The sequence below is a fragment of the Zonotrichia leucophrys genome, chromosome 7 (assembly GCF_028769735.1).
Source record: "Zonotrichia leucophrys gambelii isolate GWCS_2022_RI chromosome 7, RI_Zleu_2.0, whole genome shotgun sequence".
NCBI lineage: Eukaryota > Metazoa > Chordata > Aves > Passeriformes > Passerellidae > Zonotrichia > Zonotrichia leucophrys.
In genome coordinates, this window is record NC_088177.1 from 22,410,990 (window position 1) to 22,425,664 (window position 14,675).

General features: G+C 38.4%; 1 protein-coding gene across 4 annotated transcripts in view; it reads left to right on the forward strand.

Annotated features, from left to right (window-relative positions):
- Nucleotides 1-14,675, forward strand: part of ZNF385B (zinc finger protein 385B) — a 151,539-nt gene that overhangs the window by 17,744 nt on the left and 119,120 nt on the right. Inside the window, exon 1 of one of the 4 annotated variants that reach the window (XM_064718874.1) lies at nucleotides 5,776-5,802. The exons of the other annotated variants lie outside the window; for them this stretch is intronic. The gene's annotated coding sequence lies outside the window, so the exon portion shown is untranslated. Of the gene's footprint in view, nucleotides 1-5,775; nucleotides 5,803-14,675 lie in introns of those variants that run through there. 4 annotated transcript variants of the gene reach the window in all.

The following is a 14,675-nucleotide window of genomic DNA, read 5'->3' on the forward strand; positions in this document are numbered from 1 at the left end:
TCTGTCTATTTGCTTTTACAAGGTCAACAAGGAGACCAGATGAAGTGGTACTTAATATTGTTTACAGTCTAAATAGACAGAAACATGAAAAATTGTTAAAGTTCTTCAGAATTATACTGTTTTATCTTGTCTGTCTTTATATTTTAAAAATGTGTGTGATAAAAATATCCCTCTATTGTTGTTCAGGATTTATTTAGATAATCTTGATATGCCAGGAGCAGGCATTAGGTCAGCCTGTGTACTGTCCCTACAGGTTGTTTAGAGAGCAAAAATGGAGTCAGTAGTACCTAAGTCATGTTTTGTCCTTTTCATGTAGACTTGCCTAATGCTATAAATGGTTTAAGTAGGTATGGAACTCTTCCTTTGGATTCACAGTATAATTCCAAATGCATTTAGGAAAACTGCCTGGTAAAGAAGCTAAGTCCTTAATATCCATTCTTTTGTAAGGATATGTTCAGATATCTCTGAACTCTAGTTGCTTTCCTAGAGGAAATCTACTGCTAGGGCAGATGAGTCTGTTTCTGCTGGCAGCTGAGCTGGGCTTTCTTCATTCATTTGTTAGCTAAGAACTGATAAATACTTAAAAATAATAATGTGGCATTTAGCTGACAATTTGGCCTAAATATTGAATTGGCCATTTCGCATAAGCTGAATTAATTACAATAGCTGTGGACTCTCACTTAATTGCCATACCTAATGAAGCATAATTAAATAAAAATTTCATTTGTAAATTGTTTAGAAGTATTTTGTAGAATGAACTAGTGATTCCTAACCTTCCTGCTTTTCAGGGATAAGGGAGCATTAATGCTGCAGTTGCAAAACTGATGAGTGTCCCTCTGGAGCTCAGGAAACTGATTTAATTAATGCTTGTGATGATTTCACACTGACATGGTAGCAGAGAAGAGTTCTGGCCAGGGAAAAGGAGATCCTGTTTTGTTATGGAGATACTTCCTTAGTCCTGGAAAATAAAGGAATTCTATTATCACAGTGTTTTGGATTGGAAGGGACCTTAAAGGTCATCTAGTTCCAACTCCCTGCTGTGGATAAAAGGACACCTTCCCCCAGATGAAGATGCTCAGAGCCCCATCCAACCTGGCCTTGTGCACTTCCAGGGACAGGGCATCCACAGATCCTCTGGACAACCTGTGCCAGGGCCTCAGCACCCTCATAGTGAAGTAGTTTAGATTAGTTATAACCTAAACTACCCTCTTTCAGTTTAAAGTAATTTGAACAATCAGCCAGGGTTAACCCAAAATCAGTGCCTGGGCTGTATTACCAAATACATGCCTGATTGTTCAGGGTTTATCCTGGAGGAAGTAAATAAGAACTAGAATTTTGTTTTGGTGTTTTCTTGGGTTTTGTTTTTTAAGTCTTATATTTCTTATGGTGATAAAGCATAACAGCGGTCCAGACCCTGATCAAGTGCATGGCTGAGAGATGATAAATGCTGCTGCCTAAACATTGTCAGCTCTGAACATTCAAAAATCATCTCAGATCTAGAAGAAAATTGAAATTGGTTTCTCTTTAATTCCCTTCTAGTTTTTGAGCCTGTAGGGTTCATGTTTTCAGTCAGCTCTGCCAGGATTAGAAGGATATTTAAAAAGCTAGAGTTCCTGGGGATTTTTATGACTGCGTGACCCAGGCTTAAGAAAAATGCCTAATACTGCAAGATATAGTTGTGAGAGCTAGCTGTCCTGAATTTGTGAGTGGAGTGTCATAAGCAGAGGTGGCATCAGATTGATAACTGATTTTACTAAGTGACCCTTTCCAAATGTTTCATGTTCCAAAACCTCATGCTTGTGATGTTGACACAGGAGGCATATTCAACCTCTGGGTCTTTTAAGGTAGTAAGTATGCTTAAAACAGTCTTTAACAGAAATTGTGTGCTGTTATCAGCTATTCAGAAAAGGACAACTTGAGCATAGATCAGCTCGGTGAGCCAGTGTGAGAGAGAAAGATCTTAATTAATTGGAGGATTTTATAACGGAATTTTTTATCGTAAGGATGTTTCATGTTACAAAGTCAAACGTCTGAACATTGAAAAAAAAAGAATGGGTTTTAAAAAATTTCCTTATTCATAAAATGTTGAGGAAATTTAAAACTACCAAATGTCTCCAGGGAATGTGACAGCTTGGACAAGGGAGAGAGCTACTGAAATAAGGCATAAAAGTCAGCTTTACTGCAATCTTAAAGTTGCAGAGGGTTTGAAAAGTGAATGACTGGAGAGAAATTTCTCCTGAGAATAAAATGGGCTTCTGAAAGATAACTTGAGCTGAAAATGCTTAAGTAAAAGCTTCTCGTTGTGCACCTCAGCATTTTCTAGTGTAAAAAATATATATTCTGCTCATGCTTTCATCTTCCTGGGGGTTATATTTATTCAGAGGAGATTAATGGCCAGTTTTATGTGTGACTGCCATCATCAGAAGTTTATCCCTTTGTAAAATGACTTTTTAAACTTTTTAGGGGAGGGGTATGCATGAATTTCTGTGAAGACTTCAAATAGATAGCTGTAAAATGACAGGTGGAATGATGTTTATATCCCTGAGCAGGTGCCAGCCCTGTATTCTATGCAGGATGGCAGCACAAGACTGACTGTGACTTGTGTAATTTGATCTTTTTGTCTTAAATAACTGGTATTGAGTTTTAAACGCATTTATGATTGCCTGGCCATTTGATAAAGTCATGGCTTCTTCAGAGAGCTGCACTAGGATGCATGGATTAGTGAACTCTGCGGTGGAGGAAGCAGTCTGGGGTGATTTAAAAGAGCTGACAGTTCTACAAACACTCATTTGAAGAAGGGTAAGCCAACATGCTTAAGGAGCTTAGAAAAACCACCTTGTTGCCCCTCATTGCCTCTGGCTGAATGTCCTGTAGTTTCCAGATTTTTTTTTTCTTAGATAGTTCCTGTTTTTTCTCAGGAGCTAAGCTGACATTTGCAGTTGGCTGATGTATTGTTCCTCTGCCCTTCATGGTCTGAATGCTGGGGCAGGTGATGCACTTGTGCTGGGCTGGAGAAAACTTCCTGGGGCATTTGCTCTGGGCCTCTGGAGGATCTCTGCAGGTGCAGCCGTGGGGGCTGTAGTGCTGGGGACAGTGTAGGGCCTCTCCAGAGACCTTTGCAGCCCCTCTCCCCCTTACTGTGCAGCACAGGCCTTCATGATCTCTCTCCTTTGTGTCCTGTTCTTCTAATGTTAATGATTTAAAGGCACTTTGTCCACATTTTGAAATTTTACTTCTTAAAGGTTCCGCTTAAACAATGTTTTTTTTTCATCCAAGCAGACAGTGACAGAACCTTTATATTTGTGCAAGGGTTGATTCCCTGCCTGGGAAAGGTTTTCATGTACCTGGTGATTTACAAAGATTGGAAAAATGCTTCTGTGGATGTATTTTTCTATTTTCTCTTCTTGCTTTAGATATTTATCAATGTAAAAAAAGAAATTCAATTAGACAACTTAAAAAGAATGCATAGAATTATTTTATCTATCTTGAGTTCCTAATAATTGGTATTGGGGAAATGGCTGTATTTTCTATTAACCATCTATAAATGGATATGACACATGAAGTGAGTTTATGCTGGTTGTGAAGCAGGCAGAAGATATCATACTAGTTCTGCTTTTTAATATCCTTTCTTCTGTGTATATATAATATATAAATGTCAGTGCATGGGCAGGAGGAGAAGAGTACAGAGAGGGTAGGAAAAAAACTGGAACTGGGTGAGAACTGATGGAGGACGAGCAATCAAAATGATAACAGCATCATTTTGTAAATGATCCCAAGAAAAGGAAGCAGAAAAAACATCCTGATGGCAAGAAAGAAAATTCCTAAAATTTTTTTCAGGCCAAGGAGAACTGTTAGTTCTGCAGAATTGCTTATTGGTCTCAGGTTCCCTCTGAACTTGTGGGCCATATGTGCCTTTTGCCACTGATCACAGTGAGAATCCTCAGCTGCTCCCAGGTCGGTAGGTGGAACCAGCAGAACCTTGTAACTTGTTCTTAATGTACTGTGTGTCTTCCACAGTGCAACTTCCTCTTATTTTATTGGGCAGTTAGAAAGCTATAACCTCCTGATTTGTCTGATCTAAAATAAACTTCAACTAATCTAGTAGGTCTCAACAAATCTCCTGAACCTGACGGCAGATGGCACATGCTTTTTATTTAGCCCTGCATATACTATCTTGGTGGGTAGTAACTGCCTTAGGACAAAATCAGCATCCCACCAGTCACCATCTGGGATGGCAGATGATATGTGGGACTGTCATGAATAAGCATTCTGATGTTTGTAAATGTCTGAAGGAAGACACTGCTTGTTAACGTGGCAGTTGGTATGCAGTCACCTCCATGAGAAGCACACTTTGTGCAGTCATCAGCAAAAGATGAATTGTGTGCCTTGGGCTCGTTTCTGGAATATGGGTGGGTGTAAATTGAATCTTCCATAATTTGTTCATTTTGATGGCAAACTTGAATGGCTCTTATCTTGACAGACCTTTCTTTGTCACTGCTTTTGTGCTAAAAATAGTATACTCTTTGGTACTGTGTCAGCAGTATTATTAAGATGCCTGCATCATAACCAATGCTGATAGTGAGCACAAATACATGGTATGAAATGTGCCCTTGCTTTGACAGTGTACTCTGAGTTGGTGGGGAAATGGAGGGGACAGTTTAGAAAAAAAGGTGTGAAATTGCTTGCAAAAAACCAGCCCTTAGTTTCATCCCAGATGCAGGAATGGAAATGCACATCTTCTGGCCCTCCTCTACTATGGGCAATGAGAGATGGGGATGACTGAGCTGGATCAGAAGCCAGTTTTATTGAGAATATGAAGAGTTTATATAGGATTATATTTTTGATAACAATTTCTCATTTGTTACACATTCTTTATGACATCAGTTACCTGGTAATCATTACAAAATCTCACAACCTATTTTTTGATCACTTCTACACCAAGGAGCAGTTATGTGTCTTGATGGCTTCTGCTTGATTAGGCCTGACATATCAGACTCCTTTATCAGTTCCACTGTATCTTTGTCTCACTGTCCACACTCTACTCCCATTTTACCTTGTCCCCTGAGCAAGATGCACACACAGACATCTGAACCATGAGGAGATCCACAGGCCACTTGCCTCATCTTCTCTGTTCCTGGCTCTATGCACTAATCTCCTTTCCTGAAGAGAAGTGCTTTGAGAAATGTTATTTAGAGCAGGTATTTTGGAGGGGCTGCTTGTAATTTATGTAGAATATTTTAGACAGTAAAGCTTCAGTCTTCTAATCCATCTCCTGTGGACTTTCTCCAGCAGGTCCATGCCCTTCTTTATTTGGAGTCTGCAGAGCTCTTTGAAACATTTTAAGGAAGTGACCTCTACTTTAGCAATTCAAATAGCTGACTTGACTTATTTTTTTCAGTGCCTCCTGAATACATGGTGTAGAATATATACAGGAGTGCAGGGCTTAAAAAGTTGATGTAGCTACACAGTTTGTGGTGATTGGGAGTGGGGCTGTGGCTGAGCCTCATCCCCAGTGCGTGCAGCTGTGCAGGACAGGTGAGCAGCATTGGAGGTAACGAGCCAGGGAGTGCCCAGGGGCACTGACCAACCACCACAGGGAGCAGAGGGCACACAGGGGCAGTGTGTGAGCCATGAGGGGCACACAGGTGCAGTGTGTGAGCCATGAGGGGCACTCAGGTGCAGTGCATCAACATGAGGGTATAAAAGGCTGGGCTAAAGAGTAAGAAAGAGCAGATGCTTGAAGCCTTCTGAAGTGACATGATGGTCCTCTGTATGGGCAGATACCTGAAGCCTTCTGATGTGGTATGGTGTTACTATTTGGGGGGTATACTTAAAGGCTTCTGAAATTGTGTGGTGGCACTCTGTGTATTGTGGCCATCTCAACTGTGACATGCTGGGACAAGTTTAGGCAATTCAGTGGTTCTGGAATTGCCATTGGACTTTCGGTGTAAAGGTTTTGTGGTAGAGCAATATATTGCCTGAGTGTCTTCATGTATTTTTGACTATTAAATATGGTATGCAAATGGTATACTGACTTTATACAAATTGAATAACAGGAAGAAACCCAAACAATCTGCCACATGAACTCTTAATTTAGGTACTACCTTCAGATTAAAATGTAAAAGTTAGGGTCCAAAAGTTTATAAAACTAGATGAGATTAAAGCAATGATATGGTTTCACTGGCTGGAAAGCACAGAAATGAGGAGTGTCTGCTAAATTTGTATGAGAAAATGCACTCCTCATGGCTCTTACTTGAGAGGAGAGCAGAGTGGATTATTTACAGCATAGAAGCGCATGCATGTCCTGTTTCTGGATCAGCAAAACTAGTAAAAGGCTGGCTATTTTTTTTTATGAATGGAGGTATGTTTTTTGGTGTGGAATAAGGTATTCAGAATGGATTTTGCAAGCAACAGTCACTTAAAGTCTGAGATGACTGGCAGCTCGAGTTGGAGAGATCTGTGCATAAGAAGGAGGAATAAGGGAGTGGCTGTATCTTCAACTTCACCAGACATCTCTCCAAGTTCAGTGTTAGCACAAAAACACTCAGTTTTTGTTCCTTTAAACAGGGAAAAGAGAAGCAAAAGGTTAGGTTCAGGTCAGTGCTAACTTTAACCTGGCCTGCCTTCAGGTGGCTTCAGACTAGGTGATCCAATATTCTTATGGTCTGTCACTACGACACACTATTCTTATAACTTGATCATAAAACTTAAGTATTTAATAAGATAAAGAAGGTGTGACGTCCCTCTATACAATAAAGCAACATTGGTTTTGATATTTTTTCAGTTCCTAAAGGGAATCAGCTCTTTACATAGACTTTGACAGTACCTTATACATGATGACTAATCTGGGACCATCTTTTTAGGAGCACTTTAGGATTGACATCCACTGCCTCTGATCATGGTTGCAGTTTTCTGTTCTTTGTGCTTTTAGTGCTTCCAATCAAGCTGATACATCTCAATCTCACATTTTTTTCCTGAATGTAGTGTGTTCTTTGTTCATGCCCAGCTATTATTTTCACACAATCATCAAAGTGTCCAAGAGTGCTTTTCACAGCATTACCGGGCTTCATCCTGAATTAATGATTTCCAGCACAACTTCTATTCAGCTCCTAGCATTGTCAGACTTAAGGAGAAGACAGCCATCTATGAGGCCTGACTTTCTGTTGTGGCTTCTTTTTATGCTGAGATGAATTCTTGATATTTTTTTAGAAGGTCGGAAATTATTTTTACTTCTTGAGACCAAAGATTGATTTACTCTTCAAATGTTATTATGCTCAAGCAAGATAAAGTAACAGCCAGGTACAAATACCCTGTGGGAACCTCAGAGTATGTCAGCAGGTTTTCATCTTTATTTTTGCAAGCTTATGCCATGAACAACTGTTTTTATAAATAAAATAGTTGCTTCACTAGAAGTACCTTACATCTTGAATCAATTGTCCAAATAATTGCAACCCATACATTTTGCAGTTGGCTTTATGTTTTCTTAAGCTTCTTATGTACAAAAATAATGTATTGTTTAAAAAAACCCCTATTTTCTGTGGTCCTTTTATTGTTGAACACAGGTTGAAACTATATCCTCTACAGAATTTTCCCTTTATGGGTTTGTGTTCATTTTGTGTTCATCTCTTCCAAGTTGTAAAATCTGATGGAGATATAGTTAATTAATGTTGTGTTAGTCAATATTTTACTAGGGATAAATACAAGGAGTCTGATTTAAATAGACCTGGATCCAATACTTTGAAAGTTACAACTAAAAATCCTAACCTAGCAACTTCGTAGAAAAATTTTAGAGGCACTATCATTCAATTTATTTATTAAATTTGCAATTGATAATACAGTTCCCTGGTCTCAAGAAAGCAGATTATGAAAATGGGCAAAATTTAAAATATGCATAAGAAAACTCACTTTGTTAATTTCTACTTGGAAGAATTTAGCTTTTTAAAATCAAGGGTTTGCTGTTAAAATAGCTTGTCATTTTTGTGTTCCTGTACGTATTAAGGTATCCTTTTTTATTATTTTATTTTGATTTTTTTTCTGTTCTTTTTTCTTTTTTCCCTGTTTGGCATTTGGGCATGTTTAACATTTTAATCCTGCCCATATCCAAGAAAGAGCTAATATGCGTCTCTCTATTTTTGTGATTTGGTTTTTTGTTCTTCCTGGGTGTTGCTTTACAGATATGGTATACTTGGGTTTAGGTCTTTAATATGAAACTGGAGTTCCTGGATGAAATAGGATGTAAATAGGATCAGATATGTGATGGCTGGTATGAAATGGACTTTTGGGTTTTTTTTTTGTTTTTTTTGTTTTTTTTTTTTTTTTTTGTGAGGACTCTAAAAGACAGACTGGACTCTGGGGTACCTGATAGAATTGTTGCAGACCTCATACCAGGGATGGATGGCACTGTGGATATTGGGATCATTATAAGGATTTGTTAAAAAAATGTATTATATATATATAAAGCTAAGGGAGCTGAGTAGCCATTTTCCTGGAAGGTCTACTCTCTCTGATAGGTTTCTGCATGTGGTAGGGGAGGACAATGTCTAAAATGACATCTAAACCATGTGTTGGACAATTTGGGCATCTAAATATTCTTCTGTAATTAGCGATGATTGCTTAGAGTGCAAGTTAACTGAAGGTAAGCTGTGGTTTAATGACAGACTGCTGAGTAGAAGGCACCAACTTGTCAAATGGTTCATCAAGCAAAATGGTATTATGGTAATTCTGTAGAACTATCTGTTTGTCTTGAAGCATAATCCAGGATAGCTGTCTGGACTCCAAACCTGGGTAGCCTGCTTGGCAGCAGTCGGATGTTATGTCAGGTGAGGATACATCTCTTTGTCAGATAAACTGATGTGTAAATAGATCTGTGTTAATGCTAAGAGTGGCAGAAATCTGTAATTATGGGTGCTACAGGGGAAAGGATCAGCCTTACAATTAGAGCTAACTGCAGATATTGGCTCAAGCAACAGCAGTCACTGATAACCTCAGTGACAGTCATTTCATTTACTCCAGTTTAGCTGAGCTCACAGTCTTATGCAGCAGGTCAAATCTCAGGTTTCCTTAACATAGAAAATTTCAAGGCAGTAAAGCAAAACATTAGCTACTTGAATGCTTCCAGTTTTCTGAATTACCTTGTGCTGAACAGCTAATGTTTGTGTTGTGAAACAACCATCTGTTTTTATAGTTTGAAGAGAATCTCCTTCAAATGTCAAATGCTCTAAAATGTGTTGGTGAAGAGGCTCTCTGCCATTTGTTACCATTCAAAAGTTTTCATGCACAGTGAAAGCGAGCTGAGTTTCTATTCCTCTTTTTATTGATAAACTAGCATCAAAATTAAAGCTAAAAATTCTCTTAGCCCAGTTTGGTTTCTGTGTACTGTGACCAATTGATTATTCTTCGTCTGTCTTAAGAAATAAAAATGTGTTTACTTTTTTGAACCATCCAATTTTTACTGTAACTTGGAATAAAAACATGCCATGTATTTTGAAAGCAGAGATGAAATACATAGCCAAGAGTTGATCAGGTATGGATGGGTGGGTAATAAATAGTTTGACAGGTGGACATGTTGCAGAATATGATGTCTCCTTGAGGAATTTCAGAACAAGATGAGGATTAAACATGGCACTTCTCTGTTTGGGTTTGTATTGAAAGAAAGAGGAACACATCTTCAGAAACCAAACAGGTCCCTTAAACATATGGGGGATTTTTCAAGGCTGGCTTCAAAAGAGTCTCTAGTGCTTTTTTTAACTCTGTAGGATACTGTGCACAAGGCACTATGCATATGCTGTTCACCACAGTATCCCAAAAGAACTTGTTGCCCAGATGGTGCAAACCATATGCCTCTTGATAGTTTATCTGTGTTTGGGAAATACTCTCTAAAAATACAATAAAGGTCATGAGACTTGTAAAAAACAGCTCTAGTGAATTTTTAAATAATGCTATGGAGGTATTCAAAGCTGGTTTGTGTATTTTTTGGCATTGGCTTTTTTTCTTTTGGGAGATGCGTGTAAATGTTTTGTGGAGAGATGAGGAAGTAGGGAATCGTAGTTACTTGGTGTGAGGCCACATCTCTTGAGGGATGCGTGCAGGCTTCCCTAGTTCAGTGCAGAGATAGTTTTTCTCCATTGGAGATGATCAAGAGGATTACAAAACAAGGCTGGGTCCTGTGTGTGTCTCTCTCTCTCCCTGCTTCTCCCAGCTGTCTGAATGAACCATTTGGAAATGTAACAATTCAGAAAGCCAGTTAATTTTGGTTTTTGTTCCCATGTCTTCAGCTACTCATTTGATTATTTGCAAAAGCTAAGGGAGAAAATTCTCTTTGCCCATATGTAAGGTTTTAAAATATGTTTTCTTTTTTGCTTACCTGGCGCAGATCCACAGAGGAAAGGCAGTCTAATTACATTTCCAGCACAGTGGTTCTTTGAAGTATGAACTAATTAGGAATGGGCATTGCAAAAGTTTAGACCAGCACTCAGGAAAAGAATGCATCATGTAACCATCACTAATTCATTAGGAAAACCAAAGCTTATTTCCTTTGAGTAAAGATTTGCACATTCTCACCTACAGCACTGTACTATATATAATACTTCTTTGTAGCTCCTCTGAAAGCACAACTCTGTTTAAAAGTAAATTACCCAGCCAAATTGAAAGGCTAATTGCCTTGAGCTTCAAGTACAAAGGATATCCACACTTAGATTTCTTTGCCAGCTGCAAGAGGCTGAGGGAGATGTTTTCAGAAATCCTAACAGGGTATCTCATTACACTTCAGAATTTTAATGTGGTGTCATAAATCACTAACTTATTCTTACTCCAGTATTGTTTGCAGAATCTATTGAGATAGATCAGTTCTGTGTACTGGGGAGGAAATGTGATGGAGGAACAACCCTGTTTAGTCTGGTAACCGTTTATGTCACATACCTGAGAAGGTCTTATACTTTACATTGCTTCCTCTTATGATTTTGGTCAGAAGAAAAATTAGTATATCTGGTTTGATTCATAACTTGTTCTTGAAAGAGCAAGACTGATGGGGCATACAATCCCTTTACAGACTTAACATTTCTCTGGATCATTTCAGCTGGATATATGGATGCTCTTCTGTGTTTCCTGCTTTTTTTTTTCCTGTTTTCCCATTCTCACCTTTCAATTTTTCAGTCTAATCCTCATTGAGTAAATACAGTGACAACCTTTGCAATGTGTGTGTCCAGTGTGATTCACAGAATCATGTCTTTTTTGTATAGATCACTTTATTTTGTGGCTATTCTTATGTATCAGCTGCTGCTAAGACTTGGCTTATACTGTGCTGTATTAAGGTTATACAGAACTGGGAGCTTGCAGGATTGATTTAATATATTTTCTCCATATGATAATTTCAAACCCTTCTGCCTTTTAATGAACCCATATTCTTGTTCTTACTCTTAAACCAACTTCTAAATTCTTTACAATCTTACCTATAACAATTACTCTAAATTACTTTTTGGTTTCAGAGAATGTAATGATTATATAACTCCTCTTTATTCTCAGCTCACTGACTGTAGTTTCAAGTAGCTGCTTCTGTTACAGGATAATGTTATTGAGCTATGTGTGAACCTGAGGAATGAAATGGCTCTGTTTCATATCTGACCCCTGGTGGGGGGACAGCAAGTACCACCCAGAACTCTTCACAACCTATCTGCAGGAATAAGCTCTTTTTGAAAAACACTTGTCAGATGTGTGCTTGCATAAATTTGAGTGGCTAAAAAGTTGAGAGTAATAACAAAGTGGTTGGTTTGTGGGGGCTTTTTTGTTTGTGTTTTTTCCTATTACAAATTAATGCGTACGTACGTGTTTCTTTCATAAAAGTTTAAAGCATTCAGATAGATAGCCTTCTAAAGAAAGATTAGCTTGTGTGAGATAAACCTCATTCATGGTGAGATTCTTAACACTGACTCAATGCAGAATTGTACTTGTGATGGATGTTCTAGAACCATGACATTTCAAAGGTGTGTTTTTCCAACCTGAACTTTAAGAAAGAAAGGAAGGAGACAAAATTTTGAAAACAGTGGAAACTTTCCTTGCATGTAATAACTTTTTTAGTTTTTGAACAAATACATACACCACAAGATGTGCTCGTTTATGGTAAAATCAGTATTACTGTGTGAAAAATGGCCATACTTTAAAATCTCGGTGTATGTTTGCCACCAACATCTTATTATAAACTCCAGAAGAGACTAAACAAAGCTTTTCAAACAAGTGATTTGCTCTACCAAATGTTCAGATCTCCAAATCCCAGGAGGATGAGGGCTGAGATTTCTGTAAGGAGCAAGCAGATTTCTGAGGCTTGGCATGGTCTTGTCTCTGGCTGCACATAAGGGTTCTGTCCAGGGTTGGACTGGTCAGAGTATGCTGCTGCCAGCCCTCCTATGCTCAATGTAGGCATTTTCTCAGAAGTGATTTGCATCTGCTGCTCCCATCAGTTGTTGGGAGGTCATGGCTGCTCATAATCAGGCCACCTTTTAATTTAGATGCAGAGCTTAAGGCAGCGAAGGTTGTTTCAAAATTTCAGCTTGTGGTTTTTAATTCTTAAATTAGTAGAAAGAGATTGCTTCAAGGCCTCATTTGTCTGGTGAATGCAACTTTATAGTAAAACTGAAATAATACTTATTTTTTGTTAAAACTAGAGTGTACCTTGGCAGTGATTTGTTTTTATTTGTTTGAAGGTTAATTTATTTCGATACTGGCAGCTGGGATGCCTAAGGGTGCAGGTGCAGCGTGTGACTCCTTGCTGTGCTCAATTGTTCTTTCTGGGTGCATCCATGTTTATAAACACTTTTGGTGATGTCAGGACTGCACTTTTGAGGCAAATGTTCTGATTTTCCCCACTTACCTTGCTTTGGCCCATAATTGAGCAGGCTCAGACTTCACCAAGGTTTTGTTCCTTTGGAGGAAAAGAAGCAGAATCCTGCAGTCCAGGAGTTTCCATGTCTTGTGCCGCAGTGCTAATGCAGTACCAGCCCAGAGCTTTGGGAAGGCTTTGGTGCTCTTACAGGCAGCTCCATCAGTCTTCCTTCTGCTCCATGCAGCTTCCTAATGCAGGTGTTTGCCCTGCCAATTTTAGAGGTATCCAAACCAACTGAGCTTCATTAAGGTCTTACACGATTGAAATAATTGCTGAATGATATTTTGGATTATTTTCTGTCTGCAGCCAAATGTACAAGATTTCTGACAGGCCAGGATTTTTAAACTGTAACATATTTTATTATTCTATAATGGTTTGTATGTACAACTTATAAAAGAATTTTTGTTTCATAACATTTTACTTCAGAGAGCAAAAGTCACAACAGTCATGTTGAAATAAAAAGTTATGGAAAACAAAGGGACTAGGGGAGGTTATTTATGGTTTAAAATACATTGAAAAAAACAGATACTGAAGCTCCAAGGAGATTAAATTTTCAGATGAAAATGTTAGCTCAGCTGAGTCAGGGATCTTGGTTGCTTGCCTTGAAATTTGATACTTACCCTTAAATGATTTAGTGTGATAGTCTGTAGCCTAGGTTTTCAGGACCACCAGTATTTTGTTTTAAAATTAATTAGGTACCTATGCACTGCAATTACTTGTAATTATTAGTTTTATTTTTATTTTATGTGATTTATACTTTAATGTGTTGTTAATATTGTTTATTTGATAACAGAACTATGAGAAAGATATGAAGTCTATTTACCATACTTGATCAGTGAATTGTACTTGAAGGAATCTGTACCAACACTAAAATGTTAAGCATGGGTTAGGAATGTGAGGAAATACTCTATCCTACAATATAAATGGCTAAATAATTCTGAAGGTTTTTCTGTGTACACCCCTGTGCCAGAGAACAGAACAGACTTTCTCTTGGTGGTAAACTTAACTGGATTATGAGAGATGCTCTAGTGTTACTTGTGAATGCTGCACTCTTCTGGGGAGGATTACTGCCACTTTTGGTTTAAAAGTTTGTGTATTTCAGTGCTCCCGCCTAACAGGGTGGTAGGTGTACACAAAGTTCTGTGCTGCTCTGGTTCCCAGGCTGGAAAAGGGACCTTGTGTTTGAAGTCTTTTGCTTTTGAAACCTGAGCACAGGTGAACTCTTGCCTGGAAAGAGCTGCTTTTGTGCACTGCTTTCCAAGCCAGCCTTTGGCCATCCAGAGTATTTGGGTGGTGGGAGATAAGAATAAACATCAATTTGTGTAGCTAAGAAAACAGAATGATTTTTAAAGGAGTTAGCCTCTATTTCTTCTCTGCTGGTTTAGCACCATACCTTAAATGAAATATGGACTTTCCGCCTATATATATAAAATTGTACTTTGTGCAGCTTGATGATGAGGTTTTTGATTCTCTAGGGCAAGTTAATATTTCAGGCTCTTGGCTTGTTGTTCAGGAACTCTCATTTACCATGATTTTGTGTAGTTTGCACAAGACTGATGTTTAGCTGACTTTCTGCTGTACAGTAGTTTGAGTTGTGAAGGTATTGATGGACAAATATTGATAACATACAGTCTTTGTATGAAGCTGAAGATTTGGATGTATGTGAAAGTGGCAAGGCTTCACTAGTCTCATTTGAACAGTCTGCTGTCTTCAAGTGTTTCCATAAGATTTCTTGCTGGCATCCTTTTTGTTGAATAATTGTATTTGAAGCAGTGGGCACTGCTATAGTCATTGGAAAGTA